General features: G+C 36.0%; 1 pseudogene across 1 annotated transcript; it reads right to left on the bottom strand.

The window, feature by feature from the left end:
* Positions 1-4,321: 4,321 nt before the first annotated feature.
* Positions 4,322-25,289, bottom strand: LOC114288158 (aconitate hydratase, cytoplasmic-like; annotated as a pseudogene). Its single transcript, XR_014336023.1, has 18 exons — positions 25,232-25,289; positions 25,067-25,159; positions 24,464-24,627; positions 24,011-24,172; positions 21,750-21,783; positions 21,521-21,663; positions 21,323-21,379; positions 21,161-21,240; positions 20,993-21,068; positions 20,478-20,642; positions 20,220-20,287; positions 20,000-20,118; positions 19,741-19,862; positions 10,690-10,788; positions 10,128-10,607; positions 9,593-9,691; positions 9,245-9,486; positions 4,322-4,794 (listed from the first exon to the last, which is right to left on the bottom strand). The product of XR_014336023.1 is annotated as an aconitate hydratase, cytoplasmic-like (transcript).
* Between the last annotated feature and the right edge of the window lie 1,886 nt (positions 25,290-27,175).

The following is a 27,175-nucleotide window of genomic DNA, read 5'->3' on the forward strand; positions in this document are numbered from 1 at the left end:
AATCCCTAGGCTGATATCTGCAAGTAGACTATACAAGTACTACCAATTTGTTATTTTTACCAGTATTAATTGGAAGGCTCGACACCTATCATCTACACCACCTTTCAATCGCCTAGGCTGGTGTCTGCAAGTAGACTATACAAGTACTACCAATTTTTCATTTTTACCAGTATTAACTAGAAGGCTCGACATCTACACCACCTTTCAAGACGTACCACCGTATTTGCCTCAAAATCATTTCATGAAAACTTGTTTCCCTACATTTCTTTCTCAATGCAAAGTTTTCAAATCAAATTTCAAAACTCATCATTATCAAATGAATTGATATGCCAATGCAATGATTAATAATACAATGCAATATTTCTTACACTTTCAATACTTCCACACAATATTCTCATTGTGATTAAAATTCTCATTTCTTATTTCAATATAATTTGTAATACAATTCCAAGAGATAATCCAACCATATCCATATTCATATAGTCTCCACATGTTAATCAACATTCCCAATTTAGTCATTTCAAGACAAATTTATAACATATTATATATCAAACTTCCAACGTTCCATCATTTCTTATCCTTCTAAGAAATCCTTCATTTAAATGCAACATGGTAAATTTTCACCGATAGCCAAAATAGTTATCTCTAATATATTAATTAAAAGATAACAACATGGATATACAATCCAACATATAACTATAACCTGGAATCTCCCATGATTCCCAACATTTAGAAACAAATCATATTCCACATTTTATCAAATATAAACAACTACATTAGTTTTCATATCACAATCACGTCTGGTAACCTCTCAAGATCTATTTCTAACCGTGTCGGTTTTATTCTAACAAATGCATTAAGCAAAATAATACTGTTAATGCCAAAAAAAAAAACATCATTTTCTTTCCAAACTCATTCTCCAAGCATTATTTAACTATGACATCCTATTTTGATCAAAAGCCCCAAAAGTTAAACGTAATTCATTTGTTTCCTTTAAAAATGATCTTTTGGTTGCAAAATGGTAAAAATTTCAAAACCGATCGAATCGAAATCCGTTTTTGTTCAAATTTAAAACATAGCGCTTTCATAACCTTACAAACATATTCCACGTTTACACTTTCGCAATTTGGACATCAACTCTTTATTTTTCTCAAAATTTCTCTTTTAAGCAAATAAATCACAAAATTTTCAAAACTTCTAATTAAATTATATACAACTCTAAGCTCCATATAATCAAGTAAAAGTACATAAAGAAGTGTAGAAAAAATCTCTACTTAACAATTTACACAATATTCCTCAATATCAATTTATTTTTCTCAAAAATAAATTCCAAAACTCAAGGATAAGATAAATATTTCAACATTAATTTCTCAAAATAAATTATCTAACCATAATATAATGTAGATACAATCTATACAACTATTAAATTTTATTTTTGAATTTCTTTGTAAAATTATCAACACAAAATAATTTTTCCAAATCTACTCAAAATGCCAACATTCTTAACATTTCAACATAATTTTTCTTTTAAGAATTACCAAATAAAAATCTGAATATATATATATATATATGTAATACCTCTTATAATGATATATTTTCTCAAAATAACCTTAACATAGCTTTAATGTAAAAATATGAAGAAAGTTCATACCTCAAATATGAAAAAAAAAAACAAATTTGAAAATGCAAACGTTGCCCAATCGTGAATCCGAGAACACCATTGCAAAAATCACGACGAGCTCTCCAACTTTTATTTACAACACTTTTATAAAATCTTACTCTAAATACTTTGTCTCCCAATAAAGGAAGGAAGAGAGGCATGGGGAGAGCAACCCCATCTGGGTTTGGTCTCCCAATAAAAGCTCACCAACTAAACATCATACAAAATAATATAAAATATATAACTATTATAACTCTAAAATTTTGTAACATAAATTACAAAATAATATAATTTTTTTTCTCACTACAAAATATAATATATTTGTACTCCACAAAATATAATATTTTGCTCACTATGAAATATACACCCATTTCATTCACTATAAAAATATATAATTTTTCACCATTGGTACACACCACAAAAAAACTATCAAATATTTATTATAATCCTATATAACAAATAATAACAACTACCACGGTAGTTACTACCAATCATATAATTAAAAAGGACCAAACAGTTAAACATGAGTCACTAAACAAACTCAATTTAAATTAAATCTAAATCACGGGTCTCCCCCATAAATTAAACATGGTCTAATTATGTATCAAAATAAACCCAACAAATTTATCTCAAATCATGGTCCGAACACCCAAAACTAAATTTTAAATTATATTATAAATTAAACTGAACACCAATCAGTCTGTGAATTTTCATAAAATAAATACTCATAATTTAATTTTGAAATTTTTATCCAACGTGCTCGACTCATATGGGAACATATAAAAATTTCATAATTTTCTGAGATCGAGAACTATTTTAAAAAAATACAAAACAAATTATTTTCGCATAAAATTTATAGAACAATCAAATTTAAAAATTTGTTCAATTAAATTATATACTGACTATTTAAAAAAATAAAAAAAAAATAAAAAATTGGGTCATTACATGTGCTCTGTCCACCCTTTTCTCTTTATATTCTAGCTCTCTTTCTCTCTCCTCTCTCTTCTCAAATACGCCTTTTAGTTTCTTTCATCTCTACAATGGGGAATTGTTTGACTAGTAAAGGAATTTCAGTGCATTATGAGAAAGACGCGGAACCAAGAGAAGAAGAAGCAACAGAAAGGAAGTCAATTAGTTCACCAAAATCAGAACGAACGAGGCATGTCAATGGTGAGAAGAAGAAGAAGAATGAAAGGTTCAAACTACATGTAGAAGATGGAAATGGAGAAGAAAGTAGTAATGGCTATTCAAAAGGTGGAGGTGTGAGGATTAGAGTTGTGGAGACACAGAGAGAATTGATTCAGATTTTGAGTAATGAGTCCAAGTACTCTTCTGTGGGGCAATTGTTGAGTGCAATGAAGCTGAAAAGCAGAAAGATTTCTCAAGTTAGAACAAGTGATGGAAGCACAAATGGAGCATGGAGGCCAGCTCTGCAAAGCATCCCAGAAGACTAACCTATTGGGTTGTGTTTTTATTTTTCATGTCTTTTGAAACAAAACTATGAAAAGTTACGAAAACAGTCATCTTTTTCATCTTTGTGTGAAAACAGTTCTTGAAAATTTTAAAATAACATATTCATGTTTCCTAGAAAATGGATTGTTTCCAAACATTATTCATTGTTCTCTCTCTCTCTCTCATGTAAATAAATCTTGATTAGAAACATTATACAACAGTACTTTTTTTTTAGGTTGGTACTAATTTGAATGTTAGTTAAATCCTGCTCTTTAATCATTTCAACTGCGCTAGATTTTTTGTTGTATGCTTTTTATGCATTTTATATCAATCATCCATCCTTTATTTGCAATCCTACAAGGACAAATGATTTTAAAAATTGAACAAGAACATATGATACAAAAAATATATAAAAATGATGTAGCAATGTCATTTTTATAATTATAAGCTATAATAATGAGTATTTTATCTTCAAATGAAATAATCATAGAAGTCCACATCATTGTGTATAAATTTTTTGTACAAAAAAATTACTTGTATAGTATTACACTTCTACGAGTATAATGTAACATCACCACTAGTAATTAATTTTGAAGCACAAAGATTGTGATCCATTTTCAACTACTAGAATTGATCTTGCTTCGAAACGTTTTAGGATGCAGCCCATCAAGATGCATTTTTACTTGCAAATTTATGTATCAACTGACGTTACAATTGGTATCAAAACCAGACCAACCATATGAACATACATCCTTAGTGCAACTGATCCAATAGGGTGGTTCCAACAGCATGGCAGAAACTCTGCTGCCTTCTCTTGTTACAATTATTGTGTAATAGGAGTTTGGATACATTTGTGCCACTAAAATTTGTTGTGGAAACACATAGCTTTAATATCATTTGTTTCACCATAAAATAAGTGAATTTTTTTTCCATTTTCTGGTGAATACTGAATAAGCTAAAATTGTAATTATACAAACAATTTGTGGCATGGAAAATAAATAAATAAATAAATAAATAGTAAAATAAAATCATACAAAATGACATGGTTGGAATTTTTTCACTGTACAAATGGGGGAAAAAAATCCACTTATGGTGAAACAAATGATATCCAAGCCAGGTGTTTCCACAACAATTTTTAGTTATACATACAAATGTCTCTGAACTCCTATTACAAACAATTCTAACAAGAACAATAAAGAAAGAAGAATCTTTTGTTTGAACAATCTCAAGCCATGTTTACTGACTTAAAATGTCCAAGCCATATTGTTCCTCAAAAAAAAATTGTAGCATTGCAATAGCAGAATGTTGCTACAACTCACTTAATTTAGCAAACAACAGCCAAATTTAATCTTGCCACTCGTAGGACCCCAAAGGACGACATTCAAGCACCAAAACAGGCAATAATCTAAAGGGAAAAAAGAAAAGAGGACTTCATTACAAAAGTTTGTTCTACCTTTCGTTGGCACATGAACTTGCCTGCCAGGTGGAAGTAAATTGAAAATCCCCGATCCCTGCAAGGGATTAGCTTATATTCTTACAAACTTTATTCTCTTCTCACGTATTAGAACTGGAAGAGCTCAATGGAGGATCAAGCTGCTGAAGACTAATATCAATTATTGTGTAATCAGTTGCCGAATAACATGAGGAAGGATGCCTCCATGGTCAAAATATGCCAATTCCACCTATAATTACAATTAAAGGAATAGTTAGCATCAGCTCAGAGCTTAAGCTCGCAAACATCTTCCGAATAAAAAAGGGGTAGATAACACATGAACATGCACATGCATAAATCTTCTCCTTTTGCTGGATAAATAATCAGGAAAACATATCATATGAACTGTTAGAATTTACCAATTTACTCCTCCACCTACCATCTCCACTAGCACCCACTTAACCTACCTCCTCCACTACACTACACCTACTACCACCTTCTCTTCTATATATAGCACCCACTTAACCTACCTCCTCCACTACACTACACCTACTACCACCTTCTCTTCTATATATAGGAGTTGTAATACATAACAAAATATCAATCAATAATAATACATACAATTTATTCTCTCTCTTTCTCTATACATTATTTCTTACATGGTATCAGAGCTGGTTTAAAACCTAGTATTTTCGCTTCCCCGGCGGGCGGCAACCTCACCTTAGCCGCCCGCCGGACCTCAACCTATTCCGCTGATAAAATCAACAAAGATTTGTGCAACTGTAGTCATGTGTGAGGCTGATGGAGAAGAATTCTTCACCTCATATGACGAGACAGTCTGGAATTGGAAACACTGCAACATTCTGCTCTGGAATTCTGCAGCAACTAGATTATAGCTTGGTTGAGTGCCAAGCTTTGGTTCTTCCACCCACTCTTGAACTTGCCCAGCAAAGTGTGAAGGTTCATGCTTGTGTTGGAGGGACTAGTGTGCGCGAAGATCAGCGCATTCTCTCCAGAGGGGTTCATGTTGTTGTTGGTACTCCTGGTCGTGTGTTTGACATGTTGCGGAGACAATCACTTCGCCCTGTTTACATCAAAATGTTTGTCTTGGATGAAGCTGATGAAATGCTGTCACGAGGTTTTTAAAAATCAGATCTATGATATTTTCCAGTTGCTGCCACCCAAAATCCAGGTTGGGGTGTTCTCAGTTGCTGCCACCCAAAATCCAGGTTGGGGTGTTCTCTGCCACAATGCCACCAAAGGCTCTTGAAATCACCAGGAAATTCATGAATAAGCCTGGAAAGAGAAAAAACTCATACTAGGATTTGCGAAGTGATTCGCTGCAGGAATTTTGGCTTTGGATGAAACCCTTACCATACTCCACTCATTCTCTCCAACTGTTCTAACTTTTTATTTTTATTATTATTATTATTATATCAAATAATCAATGCACTCATGTTCCCCACTAACAGTGTCCACTTTTGACCCAAACCATTTTCAATCCATTATTTCTCCTTCACCTTTTGCACCCCACTCACCGACTCTCTCTCCACTTTATCACATGGGTTTGTCCCTCTCTTTCCTCCATTTGATTTCAAAAATCACTTATTTTTATTTATTTTTTCCAAGTCACTTTTCCTCTTTTTTAAATACCCCACTTTATTTTGAAACAATCGCACTGATGTTTTTCATATAATCCATCTATAAATATTTTTTATCTATTTTCTTTCTCCCTTGTTTTCTTTCATTTTATTTTTATTTTTTCAACAAAACACTCCCAAAACAAAAACAAAAAAAAAAAAAACAAAAAAAAAAAAAAACAACATTTTACAAACTTGTCATTTCTTCATGCCGGGGATCAACCCCGATCAGCATTTTACACCATAAAAATAAAAAAATAAAAATAAAAAAAATAAAAATAAAAAAACACAAAACAAAACAAAACACAACCAACACAAATCGGAACAGTGGGATTTTTTCTCTCTACTCTACTGCAGGTCTCTTCTTCTTGCCTCCGTCCTGTGCAGCCCTTGCCGATGTTGTCTCCATATTTCCCACTCCACTGGGCATGATAACTACTCCCTGCTCCTCCACTGCAGCATATGGCGGCCCTCCAAATCGGAACATCACGGTGGCCTTCCGCTTCAGTTCCTTATTTTCTGCCTTTAGCACACTGATCTCTGCTCGCGCATCCTTATACATGCGTTGGAGCAGAGCCAGCTGGGAATTTAAATGCTGCACCTCATTTGTCCTACTCTGCAGCCGGTTCGACAAATTTGTGACCGCCGTCATGGTTTCCACGCATGACTTCAGAGTATACTGATTAGCCTCAATATCAGTTTGCACCGCCATTTTTTGCTCCACCGACCGCATCGGAAAGTTCAATGGAGCAAAACCAGAGGTGTTTGGTTGAGGTTCACTGGCCACCGCACCAGTTATTTCTCTTGTGGGCTCGTCCAGTTCTGGAAAGAGCGTGAGCAGGTTCTGGGTAGCTGGACGGGAAGAAGAGGCCATGTTTTTGGATTGCTAAGTGTTTCAGCGAAATAGCAATTTCAGACTGGTAATGTTCGGAAGGGTTGGTGACAGAATGGCAACAAAGAGTTCCACAGTTTCTCTCTCCGCAGAGGCAGAGTTTTTTCAGCGAAGGGTTAGTTTCAGAGGTTTCAGAATGGTATGCCTCAGCCTCAGCCTTCGTCTTGGTTAAATAGCCGAGGCAGCCACGCGTATCGCGCGCCTCTTGCCGCCCGACAAACTGGCACGCCTTTTCATGGCACATCTTTTGACAAAGTGGACACGCCTTTTGATGGCACGCCTTTTTACAAAATTGGGCACACCTTTTGAGGGTGCATTTTTTAAGGGTCCGACAAGACTCTGTAAACTGTCCCGACATTAATTTCGGTTAGCTCCTTTATGGGTCCGACAAGACTCTGTAAACTGTCCCGACATTGATTCCGGTTAGCTCCTTCATGGGTCCGACAAGACTCTGTAAACTGTCCCGACATTGATTCCGGTTAGTTTCTACAAGGGTCCGACAAGACTCTGTAAACTGTCCCGACATTGATTCCGGTTAGTTTCTACAAGGGTCCAGCAAGACTCCGTAAACTGCCACAACAACTGTCACAACATTGTCTGCTACAACGGTCCGACATGACCCCATAAACTGTCTTCTACATCGGTCTGACACCGCCATCCAGTGTCCTCTACACCGTTATGACACCACCATACAATGTCCTCTACAACGTTATGACACCCCCATACAGTGTCCTCTGCAACGTTATGACACCACCATACAGTGTCTTCACCAATGGTCTGACACGACCATACAGTGTCTCCTATCCTTTTTTTATTTTTATGTATTTTCTTGTTTTGTTCCTCTCTTCAAACTCAAGTTGGTTAGTTTCTATCCTCCTTGAGTTTGCGGGGGGCTGTTAGAATTTACCAATTTACTCCTCCACCTACCATCTCCACTAGCACCCACTTAACCTACCTCCTCCACTACACTACACCTACTACCACCTTCTCTTCTATATATAGCACCCACTTAACCTACCTCCTCCACTACACTACACCTACTACCACCTTCTCTTCTATATATAGGAGTTGTAATACATAACAAAATATCAATCAATAATAATACATACAATTTATTCTCTCTCTTTCTCTATACATTATTTCTTACATGAACATAGCGTTGGCTCCACAAATTTTATCTTCATGGGCCAATTTAGGCGTGCGCACTTAGTTGAAAAGTTATATGTTCGACATCTCTTCACCAAAATGCAATTCACATAGAAGTCCTTATACAAGTTGTGAAATCAGTTTTTTTAATGTCTCTTATTTTAAAATTTTATAGTTTAAATTTCAAACCCTTTTGTGGTATTTTCTATATATCGATCTAAGAAATAATTTATCTTTTCAACACTAATTATACCAAAATGTTCTATTTGTCAAGAAAAAGAAGATGCAAGAAATTGTAGATACCCAAATTTTAAGTCAACTATTCATAACAAAAAGGAATTCCAATAGGCAGTATATCTCTCATTATGTTATTCTTTTTCATCTAGTAAATAAAATTTTAGTCTTCTATAGTTGTTGGAAGGTTAGATTCTGATATAAATTTCGACAAGAAGTCAAATTTCTCTTGAGATAGGTTGGACTAAAATTTAGAAAAGAAACAACTAAAACCAAGTAATGCAATAGGAAAGTTACTGAGCAGGTTTGGGACTTGGGGCTTAATAAACAAAAAATCAATGGGTGCTATTATTACCACAACTTATTAGATGGGGCCACTTCATTAAAAGTGTTTTTTCCTTTCTTTTTGTAAGAAATATATAGGAAGCAAACAGAAAGAGAACATAAGGTGATTTCTAGAACTTTGCGTGAATTTTGTAGATTTTAAAACAATATTTGCCGGAATTGTGATGGTTTTCAAACAACAGCGGTAGATGGATTTTGTTTTTCCCTGATTACATTGATAATTAATTCCCACAAATTTACAGTAAGCATATGTATAATAGTTCATCTCAGAAAACTATAAATTGGTTGTAAGAAAGTAAGAATACTCTTTCTTACCAAGCACAAGAAACTATGGGTTTAACAGATCATAAGCCACATGGTCCCTTTATTTTCTTTCTAATAAGAATTACATGCCACTATTTTCCACAACAACAAAAACACAACCTTAAGAAAGAAAGAAGTACCTCGGTGTCAAAGCGAACTGTGCAGGTGAAAGATTTTCCAGTGTCAGTCCTAACAGTAACATCTTGACCAGGCCTTATCTCGTTAATTTTACTGGGAAGGTCAATGGTATAACCCTCATGACCTGTCAAGCCAAGTGAGTCTGCATCTTCACCAGGCTTGAAACAAAGCGGAACAATACCCATCCAACCAAATTACTGCGATGTATCCTCTCAAAACTCTTTGCAATCATTGCTTTAACTCCCTGTTACATTCCAATAGTTACTAAAAGGAGCAGAAGACGACACAATACAAGCCAAAATGGATGGAGAAGTGCGAACTAGTTCAAGTGCCCATATAACAATACTCACCAACAACATTGGGCCTTTAGCAGCCCAATCACGAGAGCTTCCACTTCCATACTCTGCTCCAGCCAATACAATAGTATCCTGTCCAGCAGCCTTGTACCTCTGAAAAAGTGGATTGACCACAAAAATTTAGTAATGAAGAGTAAATTGTAATAGGGAATATTATTACTATCTTTCAGGAATTGATAATTTACAGGAAATGACTTCAAATAAGATTTGCTTTTGTTTATTTGTGGCATATGAAAGTTCATTTCTCAGCAATGTTGTTCAAAGTAACAGAATTTTGTTTAACGAAGCTGAATTCTAGACCCAAGTCATTAAAAAAAATATGAGAGATCTCTTAATGATGACAACCCTAATTGTATTTATAATCAACAAACAATTTCACAATAAATCTGATTACATCCTTCATCATTGTGGAAATTAAAAGCATTAGTATCATAGATGTTGGCAGTTTTATTGTTTGGCACAAAACTGACAAAGACATGACTAGGCAGGATGAAAGTATATGCAGAAAATTAACATTTAAAGAACTGACTGCTGCTGCATCAAACACATAACGTTTCTCCCCTGTAGGAACATGAAGTGTCTTTGGGCCAACTTCCCCATTTAATAGCGTGTTCACAATACGGATATTTGTAAAAGTTCCTCTTGCCATCACTTCATCATTACCACGACGGCTACCATAAGAATTGAAGTCCTTGCGTTCCACCCCATGCTCAAGGAGATACTTTGCAGCAGGACTATCCTTGTTAATGCTTCCTGCTGGGGAAATGTGATCCGTTGTAATACTATCACCAAAGTTCAGCAAGCAGTGAGCATCCTTCACTCCACCGGGCCCAGGAGGATCCATGGTCTTGTTCTTGAAATATGGTGGCTCATGAATGTAGGTAGAATTGGGGTCCCATGAGTATAGTTTAGAAGCTGGAACTGATAGGTCATTCCACATGGGATTGCCCTTTGTTATAGACTCGTAAGTACTCTTGAGCATGTTTGGCAATACACTGGATTGTACAACCTAAACAGCATTTCAGCCCAATTTCATTTATTTTACAAAATAAAAACTTCGTCAAAGGATCTAGAAACTCAAGATTGTGTACCTCTGCAACTTCTTCAGTAGATGGCCAGATATCCTTGAAATAGACATTCTTGCCATCCTTCCCAACTCCAATCGGCTCCTTCTCAAAGTCAACGTCAACCTATAAATAAAATTTTATCTCATCATAAGTTGAGTCAATGGGATCAAAAAGAATACGACGTGTTATGACATGAAAAAAAAATTGCACGATCTAATTACGTCAAGTTAATGCAACAAACAAAACTTGGGTCCTCAGTTGACCAAACTTACTCAAACTTGTATCATTTAAGACAATATATAAAATGAAAATTCAGACAACAAGAACAATTTACTGACTAAAGCTGAATAGTCGAGACCAATATATAAGTAGTCCAATATGCACAACACAGTAGACAAGTTAATAGCCCTTCCAGTGGTTGTAGAGAAGTCATAATATGAGACAACCAACCTACCTAGAATACATATATAAAGTATTTCACTATGAATTGTATGTGGACACCACTTCTACTTGCTCCACATTTAGTAAGTAGGATTTGAACCACAAGGTATACATGGATTGATTGATCCACTATCATTCATGGACTTACACATACAACATGAAATTGACATGGTGCAAACATATTATTACCGAAAATTCTTCGAATATGAGAAATGGTTTTACTGCATTACAACAATGCATGAATGCACACATAATAATTTGCTCCCTCGTTGTCACATTTCCCCCATGCTAAAAACCCAGAGCCATCTCATTCAAATTACAGGAATGACTCAAGTTTTAAACAATTTTGACATAATCACTAATTATGTGTTCTTTTTTAAGCCCTCATTCCATAGGTTATATAAATAACATTTCGCAAGCCAAAGGAACATTAGACATGATAGGGAGGGTATGAGAAGTAACAACACATGTCAAAAGTTACCAAGAGAATCCAAAAGATTTGGTGTAAAACACATCTCCAGACTCTTCATAAGTAGTATCCTCAATACACAAAGTAAGTATCCATCGTATACCAATGCAAAAGTTAAGACCATGCACCAGCCAACTTGGGTTATTGGTCGCTAATGTAATGCTAAAGCAATGTCTAAATGTGGCAGCTAACAAAAATAGACTATTCTTAATTGACCAATTAATACGTTGATACAAAGTCAAAAGACTGTGTACCAAGTGACCAACCCTACTTGGATTATAAGTAATTTATGTGAAACTAATGCTAGCTGCCAACCTAGATGGTGAAGCTATGAAGCACCTGTGATGACTGGGTACGTTATTCGTCTCGTTCCTTTTGGTTTAAATCTTGGATTTGTTGTATTCGGAAGCTTACTTCAAGATCCTTGCTTTTATTTACTTCTATGTCACGTTTCTCTCGTTTTGGAAGGGTGCGAGGTTGAGCCCGGACTGTCCGGTGTTGAGCTGGGAATATTTCCTGGCTGGGAGGGGGGGGCTGAGCCGCACGTGCGGGGCCTTGGGCCACACATGCGGGAAGGGGGCCGCACGGGCGGAAAACAAGGGAAGCTCTGGGTTGGTCCTGCATTATGCAAGCACGAGAGGATGTGCAGAATAGAAGATCCGCACGTGCAGGGATGAGGGCCGCACGTGCGGGAGGCACGCTCCGCACGTGCGGGGATAAGTGCCACATGTGCGGGACGGTCTGTGTCCGAAAATCAGATTTTTCCTTCTCTTTGGGTTGAGTGTATATCATTTTTGTATATCTCTCTCACTCTAAAATCAACTTTTGCTCCTCCTCCTCTCTAAAAACCTCCACCAAACTTCTTAAACCCTTGATTTCTTCCAATCCATTGGGGTTTTGACCTATCATCCTCCACAAATATTGGAGAGCTAAGCAAGAGCTACATTATGTGCGGTGGAGATTGAGTTTTGGCACCGTGGATTTTGGGGGTTTCATTTCATTTTCTTCTCCAAACTTGAGGTAATGATTTTCTTTGAGTTATATATATATTTTTGCAAGATCTAGATGATTTTCGAAATTCCACTTTAATAGCTTGAAATTTGGTTGTTGGCTCAAGAAGATGAGTGATTTTGAAAGGGGGTTATCTCTTACTCTTTTTTTTAAATAATCACTTGAGGGTTTTAAATTATATTGGTGTGATTCTTTCAAATGTTTTAGAGGTATAAGGTTGTTGTGAGAAAACCTAGAAATTTGAGGGTTTTTAAAAGATGTTGAGAATTCATGGATGAAATGGCCATATATTTTTCTTTGGGTGCCAAAATGAATGAATGTTATTTTTTTGAAAAGTTCTTATTTACATTTATATAAATGATGAGTTTCATGAAATATAAGAATTGTGATTTTTGAAAGTGGTTGTTCAAAATGTTGATATAGTCTTGAAATGACTAAATTGTCGAGAATATTCGAAATGTGGGAAATGTGTTATTTCTTGGATGAATCGGAATAAAAGTATATATATTCATCATGAGAAATTACATTGACAAGAGGATTGGAAATTTTTATCACAATGGTAATATTGTGTGGAAGGATGGAAAATGGAAGGAATGTTGCATTACATTATTAATTGACACATTGACATATCCATTCATTTGATTATGTTAAGCTTTGAATTTAAATTTGAAAACTTTTGCATTGAGAAATGAATGTTACGAAACAAGTTTTTATGGAATGATTTTGGGGTAAATACGTTGGTAAGTCCGGATAGGAGGTGTAGATGAAATTGATTAAGTTGGCCTGAGTGTCCGAGGTGAAAGACCGAAAACACGCACAGACGAGGTACCACTTCCCCTCCGGTGAGAGACCGGTAAAGTGGGGTTTTGGTGGTGCTAGCTATGCCAACCTGCAAACACCAACTTAGGAATTACTTGAGTCATATTTACCGCCCCCTTGAGTTAATTGACAAATTTTGAGTTTGTTGAAAATGTCAAGATATCATTGAACATGATGGTTTTTCAAAGGATGAGCAAATGTGATTTTCTTTCGAAAAGAGTATAACATGGCATATGTATTTCATTCCTTGAGACTTGTATAAAATGTTTTTACTTTGCTAAGAATTTTCTACTGGGCTTTATACTCACCCTATGGGATTTTGGTGCAGGAAAAGACGTGGTGATCCCGCCAAGTTAGGGTGTGGACGTATATGTTGGGAGCATAGGGCTCTTAGTTTTGTTGTGGTGTATTTTTGTTAGCCAAGGGCTATAACTGTTTGGGTCCGAAAGACCATTTTTGTGTAACCGAGCTTAAGCCTTGGAAATGTGTAAGCCCTTAAGGGCATTTTATTTATTTTTGGATTTGATGTTCTACATGCTGTAGTGTAATAACCCAAATTCATGTCTTAGTCATGTTCATGTACATTTGCATGATTTTGTCTTGTTAAGCTTGCATTTGCAGACTTTGACTTGTTTTGCCTAAATAAAGGTCCCTGTCTTGTTTTGTGCTTATGTGATTTGCCTAAGTGTTGTATGCATGTTTTGTTCCTTCCTTGCTGTCTCAAGCCTAGGTCATGTCAAGCCTGGGTCATGTCAAGCCTAGGTCATGCCAAGCCTAGGACCATCTTGGAACCACTTTGGTTGACCTCCACCATCACCTAGGCATATTGGCCGAGATGTCATCATCTAGACCGAGGTGTACATCACCTAGGCCGAGATGTGCATCATCTAGGCCGAGATGTTATCATCTAGGCGTCCTAGATCCTTGATCCTTGCACCTAGTGATCTTGTTCCGGGACTGGAATGACCTAGACCGAGGTATGGCACATCTAGGCCGAGGTGTGGCACAGCTAGGTCAAGTGTTATCTTTCCTAGCCGAGGTCATTGGAACCTTACTTGCCGAAGCCTATGTCCTAGGCCGAGATCATTACCTGCTGGAGTGCCCATGCCACCTTGCTTGTTATACACACTTTGTCATACACTTGTCTTGTCTTTCAATCACCTTTTGAGGAGAACCAATCCGGTAGTGCCACGTGTCCCAGCAGAGGGTTAAATCAGCCAGTAGAGAGAAAAAACCTATCATTTCTATATCTTTGTTTTAGGTAGAGAGAGAAGCTCTAGGAAGAGGAAGAGGAATTCTAGAGAGAGGTAGATTTCCAAACTTGATCTTCACACCTTGAACCGTTAGATCCGTGTTTTAAGGTTAGATTCTTGGTCTACTCTTGTTGTTCTTATTGTTCATCTAGCTGCATTGCATGATCTAGCATGTTTCATGAGCCATGCATTGCTTTGAAGTTCGGTTTTAGAAAGAGAAAGTGATATTCATGTGTTCTTGAGGAAAAGCCATGTTTTGATCCGAAAGTTTGTATCAAGATCCATGTTTTCGTGTTTGTTTTCATATGATCTTCAAGTATGGGTACCAAGCTCCATGTTTTCGAACTCATAACATGAAATCCCAGATTTTGTAATAACAAGTTATGATTTTATCATTTATGTTCTTCATTTTCCTCATGTTCATGTTCTTCATGTCCTTCAAGGAGGAAACCCAGATTTCCAGACCTCATTTCCCTAGGTGTGATCACCGAGACCACTCTTGCCTAGATCCCACACATAGGCCAAGCATCGTATCTCACCTTGGCCTACCTTGCACGATCACTTGCACCTTAGTCTATCTTGCATGCACACCTAGGCTAACCACTGCATCACCTAGGCCAAGATGTTCATCATCTAGGCCGACCATGGTACACCCTTGCCGGCATCTTGTAACACCTCCGCAGAGAGCTGCACACCGAAGCCTAGGTAACCACACCTCGGCCAAGAGGTGTGGGACCTCGGCCAAGACCTCCTGAGTTCACCCAGCTAGGTCATTTTAGCCTAGATCATCCCTGTGCATCCATTCCAGGACCTGGTTGGTACCCAGCATGTTTTCCCTAGATGAAAAACAGTGTTTTAACTTCCAGCATGTTTTCCCTAGATAAAAAACAGTGTTTAAACTTCCAGCATATTTTCCCTAGATCATTTGCATTCATGTAAAGCTTGTTTTTAAGAGTGCATTCAATAGGCTTTGCCATGTGTTTGTAGGACTTGGAACCTTGCTTCAACCCCGACGTCCGAAGAGCTATGTGAGTGGTATTTTTAATAAAGTTATGTTATAAAGTTTTGATAAAGCCTTGCTTCGTTTTAGAAAAGTATTTGATCAAGCATAAATGATTATCTCTATTTTGTGTATCAAGTATAAGCTTTGTTTTGATGACATTCTTGGAAAGTCCTCCCATGCTAGGGGACTCTAAACCCATGTAACACCATGTTTGAGAGATCTCTGCCATCGACGGTCTGTGAACGGATGGCCCCACCGACGGTCTATGAACGGGTGGATTTGTCTAATCGATTCCGGGTCAATTATTCCCTTGTTTTGTCCGGAATGTCATCACAAGTATTATGTAGATGTTATTAACATCCCAAGCAAGATTTGAAAGACCATGATTGATGAACTTGATTCGTCCCATGTTTTTGTTACAAGCCATGACATGTATTGTTTTGATAAAGATCTCGGATATCATTCATTTAAACCTTTATTACTAATATCATTCACTGAGTATCCAAGCTCACCCTCTCCTTATATATATGTAGGTGGCGAACAAGAAGGCGGTGACGCCTAGATGTTATGTGCAAGATATTTGATTCATGTTTTGTATTATCTTGAAGATTATGCTTCTTAGTTTGTAATTCATGTCTCTTGCATACTTCGGCTTGAGAAGCCTTTTGATCAGGATGTAATACGTACTTTATTTCATTTGTAATCAAGTTGTAATACTATGGTTAAGATGTATGTCATTTCATTTGATCTATGCACAGCTCTTATAGACTACTTAGATTTAAATATATTGCTTCCGCACATGTTAGCCCCATATGTAATACTCTGATTGTGTGTGAATCCTTGTAAGTTGGCCTTTGGTAATCTCGGATTACTGGCCATCACGACACCATTCTACTAGGGGCGGAATGGGGTCGTGATATACAGATTCAAGTATTTGATGTCATTGAATATATAATTTGCATGTGGAACTATTTTTGTACAAACCTTAATGATCAATGATGTAAAGGTTGAAGAATCACACCCTCGCTTATAATGAATATTGATTGATGCACTTATATAATGTTATAAATTTTCGGGGCATTATAGCACAGATGTTACCTAGAACGTGGATCGTTCTGGTACGTCGAACGGGAACAAGAACGTGAACGTGGTACGTCACATGCTCTAAAATATGGTACGATATGAGTAAGACTTGATATATTACTTCTAGAGTAATTTTCTCTTAACTATTAGACATCCAATAAAATATAATTTTTTTAATTATTTATTTTTCATATAGCAAAACATTTTTATGAGTATTATGACTCATTTTTAATGTTTTTGTCATGTCAAAACTTAACTCACCTTTAATTTTAGTTCATTATATTTATTTTTTTTCCATCCTAAGATAACTTTTAATTAAATATATTGAAAAAAACTTTTGAGATCGCTTCAATTCACTAAATTTATCATTTTAGAATGAAAGTGTACCATGTTTTGGAACGTGCGTACCAATACATAATTTACTAGGATATTAGCATTTTCTGGTAACATAACTTCAAAACAAATGGCATATCTGTGTCGGACACACGGACACTTCAGGGACACACTAGGGACATGCTAAATTGTCTTTTGTCCCATTTTATTTAGTGCTTTTGATGAATGTTGAATGTTTATTATTTTTTTCTTAAATTTAAATACTAGATCATCCATAAAAATAAAAAATTAAAATTAAAAAAAGATATAAATTGTAAATGTTAATTTAAAGGTGTTTTAAAAAAAATAAAAGAATTAAATTTATTTTTTGATAATATTGATTGTTTGTGGATATAATATCAATCTAGATAGCAAATAAAAATTTATGAAAACATATTTTATTGTCATGTCCCCGCCGTGTCTGTGTCTCCATTTTTTTGAATTGCCGTGTCCTGTGTCCGCATCCGTGTCCATGTCCACATCCATATCAGTATCCGTGTCCGTGTCCGTTTCCGCATCCGTATCCGTGTCAGTGCTTCTTAGTGGTGAAGTGTCACAACTGGATTTTCATGCCACCTGGAATGCACAATGCCTTCTCCAATTACATTCTTGTCATTTAGTGTCCTTTTTATCTATGTTACATGGACTCTTCAAAATAAATCAAGTACCCGTGTCAGACACCCGACACTCGGACAAGGGTATGAGATATGTGTCGGATACTTTTCAACGGATACTTCTTATATAATTGTATATAACACTATTATTATATGTAGATATTGTTGTATAATTGCTATAAATGTCATTTTGACACTATAAGTTAAATATAATACCATTTTATCTCACATATTAGATTAAAAATATAAAAATATGACATTTTTTTGCCGAGTCCGCGTATCCTTAAATTTATAATTTGATGAGTCCGACCTCTAGATACATACCCGCACCCGACACCCATACCCGAGTCCATGTAACATAGCTTTTTATCATTTTTCTTGTACTTTCAAAATATGCTTAACAATAAGTCTCCTCTAGACATAGGGCTACAAACGAGCCGAGCCGAACTTTGCTAAGCTTGGCTCGGCTCGATAAGTTTTTTTAATATTATTTATATTATTTAAATAAAAATATTTATATAAATAATGTATTTATACTATTATTTATATATATTTACATATTATTTAATATATAAATAATATATTTATTATATAATTTAAATAAAGATAAACGACCCGAGCTTGATGAGCCGAGATTATTCGAGCTCAAGCTCGGCTCGTTTACTAAACGAACCTAATATTTGAGCTCGAACTCGGCTTGTTTAAACGAGCCAAGCCCTTAACGAGCCGGGCCGAGTCTGTTTATGAACAGCTCAGTTCATTTGCAGCCCGAGACACCAAAAGAAAAGGTTATATTGTATATCGGTTGTGCATCGTTGCTTAGTCATGTTGCCTTGTGAAGTGCATGTTTCTTCTAAGAATGACATTGTTGGCAAGCTTGCCTAGTAGCACCCAACACAAGCTACGAATGGCATCTTGCACGTGCCTATAAGTTTAACCCATGACTCTAAGGAATGTCAATACCTGGTCAACTTAACCATCTTGTTTTTTTTTTTTTTTTTTTTCATTAGTCCAACTTACCCACCTTAATGTCCAAAAACGTTTTGAGAAAATTCAAGAATGGGTTCATAATTCTATTTATAACTAATTGTAGATCATTAGGATCCTTGTGGGAGGAGGCATGCACAGATAAAATGGACCAGATGGCAGAGACACCTTAGCTTGAGGAAATAGAGTCTCCTTGGGAGAAAAAATGAGGGAATGATATGGCATGAGGCACATAGATTTTTTTTTCTCACAAATCAAGACTTAACTAGGGTTTTTTTTTTTTTGATTGGCACCGGGATGTCCGGATCAAAGTCCGACTACTCCCCAGGGATACACAGGCCCTTGGAAAGGAGTTTTTCGCAAGTACACCATGGTTAATTTAAGAGTTTTTCCCCAGTCCGATGGCTCCAAAGAATTGTTAGCACCTAAAAGGTTTCGATCCCTGAACCTTGGAAGGAGCACACCTCCAAGACCCAAGGCCTTGCCACCAAGCCAACCCCTTGGGGTTGACTTAACTAGGGTATTTGGCATATTTGAAGACCCAAGACCACATGATTGGCCACCCTCAAAGCCAAGTCAACTACTCACTGCAAGGCCTGTAGAATCACATACCATTGAAAACATACACAAGGTAAATCCTATCGAATGTCCCTTCTTAAGTTGAGAGAAACACTTGGTGCTGCTTCTAATCTAACTAGCAAAAGACATGTATGCCCTAATTAAACCTACATACTAACCACTAAGGAAAGACAGGCTATATAATTAGTCATGTGGTGAATCTTGAGCACTACAATTAGATGACAAGTATCAGGGTCCACATAAAAATGCCTCCAAGGACAACGGAAGGGGCAAGTATCTAATTCAAAAACCAAATGAAGGCAAGTACCCACTACTAGAGGGATTCAGCTTTCATTTTTTTCATTTGTTCCCACATTACATCTCATCAGGAAATGATGAGTAAATTCCTTGAAACACAAAACAATGAAAATAAAAAAACCAGCACTATATGTTTTTGTTACTTACGGTCCCAGCAAGGGCATAAGCAACCACTAAAGGAGGAGAGGCAAGGTAGTTAGCTCTTGTCAAGGGATGAACACGACCCTTAAAATTTCGGTTCCCAGAAAGAACAGCAGCCGCAACAATGTCTGCAGAAGCAAACCACAATTAAATTAGATGGATTTGACAGTTAACTTGATAATCCTACAAGTGAGAGGCAAACAGTGACTATGCTCAATTTTATTTACACAAGTCACAGATACTAAGAACAAATCTACAACAATACCATTTTCTGATATTGCAGAAGCAACTGATTCATCCAAATCCCCTGAATTTCCAATACAGGTTGTGCAGCCACATCCAACAATATGGAAGCCGTGCTCATTTAAATACTTCTGCAGCCCACTGCACAACGGGGAAAAAATATCTTATCTACTTGGGGAAAAATATCAGTGTTACATTAGATAGCTATTAAACTTATCCTGCAAAAAAATTACAAGCAATACCTTTGAAGTAAATATTTTGTAACAACCCCATAACCTGGGGCCAGACTAGTTTTTATCCATGACTTGACCTGGGAAATTATCATTTAAGCAAATGTAAGAATCAAATATTGGAGCCCTTGACAGCATCTCCCGGCTAGGTAAAAATCAATCAGAGTTGACCATGAAATATTTGGGGAATAAATAACAAACAAACAAACACTGGAACAAAGATATAAAGGTCATTAGAGCACAGCTAACCTGCAGACCCAGTTCACAAACCTTTTTTGCAACTAGGCCAGCCCCCAGCATGACACTAGGGTTTGATGTATTTGTGCAGCTCGTGATAGCAGCAATGACAACACTACCGTGATTAAGCTCCGCAGGCTGTCCGTGGAACGAAAACTTTACCACTTTGTTCTGTACCTCTTTTGGTATAGCAAAGCCCTACATCATAATTAAACATTACAAATACTAGCAATCAAAGGCCATACACGATGGCTACACCACCAAAACACAATATAACTTTCAAAGTCCATTCAAGTTTATCCCATATTTCCTTGGTAATTAGAAATTATTCCTTTGATGTAGTCATACCTACTACATCACCAGCATACACTAACAGCATGTCTGATGTTCGTTACAACAAGAAAACATTTGCAATAAAAAAAGCAAAGAAAAAAGAAAAGCAAATTCAGTAAACTGATTCAAAATAAAACTGCTAGAATTATAATGAAGCAGATTAATCAGGCTATGACATCATAAGAAGTTCAATGCTCAAATGGCCTAACAGTTACATTGAATCCAACTTTGTTGTCAAGGCAAGAATGCCAGTCCGCTTTCATTTCTTTCAAAGGAACCCGGTCATGTGGCCTGTCAATAAGAGTAAGTATGGTTACATCTATGCTAACAAATAACAACATTTGCATTGTGTGCGTAAGTTTGAAGAAGCACAGAGCACACACCTCTTTGGGCCAGAAATACAAGGTTCAACATCCGCAAGGTCTAGATGTAGATAGGATGAGTATATTCTTTCTTGCTGGGGCTGAAATTAGGGGAAGAAGATAATTATATCCAACTGAAACTTTAAAAAGCAAATTATCATATTGTAAAACAAAGAGTCTTGCCTCATTATAGTCAACAAACATGTTATTTGCACGTAAATATGCTTCAATCATTGCCACCTGAATTTCAACACAAAAGAGTGTTACCTTGTGAAAATATATATCACAAGCACCAAGACAAGACATCACTATTATCAATATCATTGTCCTTGGTTTCATCCACATTCAAACGAACACACATGAATGTTGAAAAGTACTCACAGTTTCCTCACTTCTCCCAGTCAATTTTAGATATTGCAAAGCAACATGATCTACAGGAAAGAACCCCATTGTTGCACCATACTCGGGAGACATATTAGCAATGGTAGCCCTGTCAGCTAACGAAATTTTGCCCACACCCTCACCTACAAATAAGGGCATATGGAAACATTAAATCTACCATTGACAGAACCATGGAAGTTGAAAAGTACCAAGGCTTCAGTTTGATTACCATAGAACTCAACAAATTTGCCAACAACACCATGCTTCCTTAGCATTTGGGTCACAGTCAAAACAAAGTCAGTAGCAGTGACAACATCGCGTAATTTTCCAGACAACTCGAATCTACTCAATGCATTAATTTCCAAAAGAATGTCCAAGAGTAGTGAAACAAATTCCATGGGAGAATCGCATGCAATTAAGACTTAATTTAAATAGTTTTGGAGTCCTTACATTATATGGTTTGATTATAACATACAAGTATGAAAAAAAAAAAACAACGCCCAATTATAACATACAAGTATAAGTGGAAAAAAAGGAAGGCCCTGGCTAACAAAACTCAAAAGCATAAGCAGCCTTGAGAGTGTCAGATGCTAAAGAAATGACTCATATGTGTAGGCATGTGAGCTAATACCTATGCTATATGGACTCGGATACAAGTATCAGGTGCAAGTAGCATCAAACCTTCCTAAACCAAAATCTTAGAATATTAAGATATGTATCTTAAAGTTGGGTACGGGCATGGGACATGTCTTAAATACTTGTATAAATTGCGTATTGTTAATATTCTTAGATAATATTATATAAATTATTTAAAAACTTACATGAAATTAAATAGAATTTAGGGAAAATATGAACTATGTTATATCCCTCATCCATGTGAAAGGCAACAAATATTTATTTACTAGCAAATGTTAGTTTCTTCTTCGAAAATCATATAAAATTAGAGGATCCAGGTGTCTAAATTAGGTCCTGGTGTCAAATACATATCTCACACCAATACTCTTATCATATCCGGTGAACACAGATACTATGGAGAAATATAAGAGTCCAACATGTAAAACTGATTAGAGGTAGCATCGTCTTGGCATTAGCCCAAACACATCTTAAGTTTTGAGGCTACCAACCAAGCCCATTCCTAACCCATCTATAAACCAATCATACGTGATTATTCCGGTACATATATGTTAAAAGCGCATGAACACATACATAGAATTGCATCAAAGTAAGTCCTTTACGCCAAAACCAAGTTGGTTTAGAAAATTTGTCCATCTCATTCCCATTAGAAGTGGTACAGATCAAGAAACAAATACACTGGTCCTATTGCTAATTTTCTGTCCTTAGTAAGTAATGACATAACTGATGGGAAATATGGGGCTTGTTTGGTTTGTTTTTGGGAGAGTAGTTTTTGAAAATTGTTTTGGGGAGAGAGTTTAGAAATTTTTTTGGTTTGTTTGGTTGTGTATTTTGAAAGTAGTTTTGGAGTTTGAGAGTTTGTAATGATTTGATGTTTTGTTATAATTGAGTAGATGTGTGTGAGAAAAAAAATGATTGAGAAGGAGAGAGGAGAGAGAAAAAGTGATTGATTGATAGGTAAGAGAGAGAAAGTGATTTTGAAAATTGTTTTGGAAAATTTACAAACCAAACAAATTTTCTAAATTTTTTTTCCCAAAATCACTCTAGAAATTCAAACCAAACATACCCCATGGTATTTAACTTAAGTTTCACTACATACAACACCTGAAGCGATAAATTAAGCATGTGTGGCCATATGCCACAATATTCCATAACCTTACGTCATTAAGTCTATGAAGCACCGACACTTCAAAACAAGTGTCGTATCCGTGTCAAACATTTCGGGGACACATGGACATAGTAGGGACACGTATGGGACACGCCACATGGCATATCCCTTATTTAATTAATTTATTTTTAGGGAACATGCCAGGGACACTTTGGGGATACACTAAGGACATGTCAAGTTGTCTTTTTTTCCCCTCATTTTCTTTAGTACTTTTGATGAATATTGAATGTTGAATATTTATTATTTTTTTCTTATATTAAATACTTAATAAATCATTCATAAAAAAAGATATAAACAATAAGTGTTAATTTAACAATGTTTTTAAATATATATATATATATATATAGAATTAGAGTTATTTTTGTTAATATTGATTGTTTGTGGATGTAATATTAATCTATATAGCAAATAAAAATATGTGAAAACATAATTTATTGTTGTGTCCCTGCTGTGTCCGTGTCCCTATTTTTTTGAAATTGTCGTGTCCCCGTGTCCGAGCTTCTTAGCATTGAGTTATACCTCGTTGAGTGCTTTGACAGCATTATGTAAAAGGAAATGCACATGCTTATGCTACTACCACAACCATCATAAACATAGTGGTTATGGTCAAAGAAAACAAATTCATCAATTTTCGTCCTAAGTATGGACAAAACTTCACAATTTTCCATCACTTCAATAACATTATTTACCTGGCCAAGCATTGCTGCCTCTGCTTCAATACCTCCAACTCCCCAGCCAGCAACCCCTAATCCATCAATCATAGTAGTATGGGAATCAGTTCCAACCACACTATCTGGATAGAGCATACCATCAGTGTTAAAGACAAAACATCCAAGATATTCAAGATTAATCTGAAATGCCATAATGACAATCCAATTAATAAATTCAAATTATATACATGACGAAGAAAACGGTAAGACAATTGAAAATGAAAAGACATCTACATTTGCCAAGCATCTCTTTGTAATATATATATATATATATATATATATAAATTAAAAAAAAAATTAACACAAAGCTTGAAATGAAAATCTTATACAGTGATTATACATAATTGCACATCAAAAATATTGAGATAGATATGCAATTCAATATATTAAAGCTCTATAATATGATGAAGCTGCTCAGTCAAGCTCCCATACCTGGTGCACAATACCAGAACCTGGAGGAACAACAAGCATGTTTTGGAATGCATTTGACCCCCATTTGAGAAAAGCAAATCTCTCCTTGTTCCTTTGGAATTCAAGCTCCATATTTGCCTGTGCTGCATTTTCTGATTTTGATCAATTACAAGATCTACAGGAACCTGCATGTAGGATATTGCATAAACAGATCATGGAAAGGAAAACTGTAGCCAAAAAAGTACGCCTAAAGAAATGCTAATGATATGGTAACATAACAGTTGAGGCATGGCTTGAAATGAAATGTATGCACCACATGAAGTTAAATTTTTTAAATAAGGTTCATTTATGGAGTTTTCCAGGACTAGGAAGGAAAAGGTTTAACTACAAACATTAACACAGAAAATAATGTGATAAAAAAAGATGGATGAAAGGATTTGCAGCCAAGTTGAATCTACAAGTTACTATTCCCAATATTTAAAGTTCCTACTCAAATTGACAGGGCTGGACCTCTATTGGGATTGGGGGGGCAGAGTTGCACAGACTTAATATCCAAAAGCAACTACCTCAGGAATCTAATTCTTGGAGGATAAAATAAATGCAGTAAATGAGAATGACACTCACCAAAGGATTGATCTTGTTAGAATCACTTCCAAGCTTGTTCATGGCGTCACGCATACAAGCAAGGTCAACCAAAGCTGGTACACCAGTAAAATCCTGGCACAAAAGAAGAGTTTTAGAAGTTGGATACATGTCTATGGACACTATGAAGAAGAATAATGACAAAAACTGCAGAAGAACACGAGCAAGCTTGAAGGGAATTTCAACTTGCTTCGGAGAAGTGTTTTCCCAATCAATTATCTTCTCAACATCTTCCTTAGTGACTTGGAAGTTGTCACAATTACGAATTGCTCATTCAAGAAGGATCCTAATAGAGTATGGCCGCATATCTGTTCATGCAAACAGGGGAAACAAAAAAAAGAAAAAAATTGTGATAAGTCATGGATACAAATACAACATAAACACAAAACCTCGTAAACCAGTAATGGTGAGAAGGATATTTCTACTAAAAGCATTTCAAAGGTTCATTTGTTGTATATAAAATTGATAAATATAAAACAATATTACTTGAGAATGAAAAATCATACAAGAAAAAAGTGGCTCAAGATTACACATGTAACTACAACAATGACATGGGAAAGTAGAATTTTTTTTTAAATTAGAAAGGACAAAGTAGACAAAGAAAATATTATCCAACATGACAACGGACTCGAGAATAAAAGGCATTCCTTTAATAACAAGTATTACAATCTTTTTTTCTTTTGGGGGGTACATAGACTGTTTATATGGCATTCATGCAGCAATTTTTAGTGAAAAAATAAATAATAAAAAAAAAGATACAAGAACAATTCCAGAACAAGCTCAAGATAATTACCGATCCTTGGATCATTCAGAGCGGGCGAGTTCTAGAATTTTCCAAACTAGCCACGTCCTGGCTTGGGAAGACCAGTCAATATTCCTTTGAAAGCATGCTCGGATGCTGAACACATACAGATAAACAACAAAATTGCAAAAAATTAACTAGCCAACAAAAAAGGATTGCAAAATTTTACTATTAATTGCAACTTCTGAAAGCGTCTAATTCAAACCGAAACTATAAAATCGACATTAAATGACATCAAAAAACCGTTGTAAATAGTTTGAATTAGCACATTACATTTATTACAAAACTAGTTCTAGTACAGTTTTTAAATAAAGTAAAAAATTCAAAATCTTCTAATACATAAGCAATGAACTAAGTACCATTTAAAAAATAATAAATAAATAAATAAAATAAAAAAAGAAAAAAAATACAACTTCATAGGAACATAAGATTTTTTTAGTACCCATGGTGGCGATCCTTCGCTCAAAGTCAGAGTCGCCGGAGACTTCCAATCGACGCCGTTACTCCACCGCGGAACAGAACGAAACACGGAGGAGAAGCTGAAAGATCGGCACTGATTGGTTATAGACGGTGACGAATGAGCACGCGAAGAAGAACAAGAGGCAGCAGCTGTAGAGAGAGAAGGAGAAGACGACAGAAACTTAGTCCTCGACGCCCTGCGAAGCGCAGCTGATTGGTTATATACATGACGATGATGATGGTGATGATGATGGAGAAGATCGGCAGCTGATTGGTTATATACATGACGATGACCACGCATTCAAACGCTTCAAGATAAGGATTGCAGTTGCAGACAGAGAGAGAGATTGAAAGCAAACAAGGATGATGAAATGGATGGGTTTGTGAATTGATTGAGCGATGATGATGGTGGAGAGAGAGAGAGAGAGAGAGAGAGAGCTAGGGCTGGGTGGCGAGGTCTAGTGGAGAGTAACTGGTGGGTGGTTAAGAGCTGAAGACTGATGGGGAGTGAGAAGTGGGAACGGTAAGAGCTGTTGGCACATTGGACTCGCCTTGCTCTGCGTTGTTCTTTCTATTGGTTTGTTTGGCAGGAAAAAGGCCAAATCACAGCACTAAAACAGACCAATACCAGGCCAACATGTCATTAGTATAATTCTATTTATTTATATAAAATATGAATAAATTACACCCATAGCTAGGGTGATAAAACAACACTGATTGAGACTTTTTTTTTTTTTTTTGGGACTTTACAATTCTTTTTGATCTCAACCAATAATGTTGTAGGTCCTACATATATATTAATGATTGAGATTTAAAGAAGGTTTCATGCT

The sequence above is a fragment of the Camellia sinensis genome, chromosome 7 (assembly GCF_055761805.1).
Source record: "Camellia sinensis isolate YWXY chromosome 7, ASM5576180v1, whole genome shotgun sequence".
In the NCBI taxonomy this organism is placed as follows: Eukaryota; Viridiplantae; Streptophyta; class Magnoliopsida; order Ericales; family Theaceae; genus Camellia; species Camellia sinensis.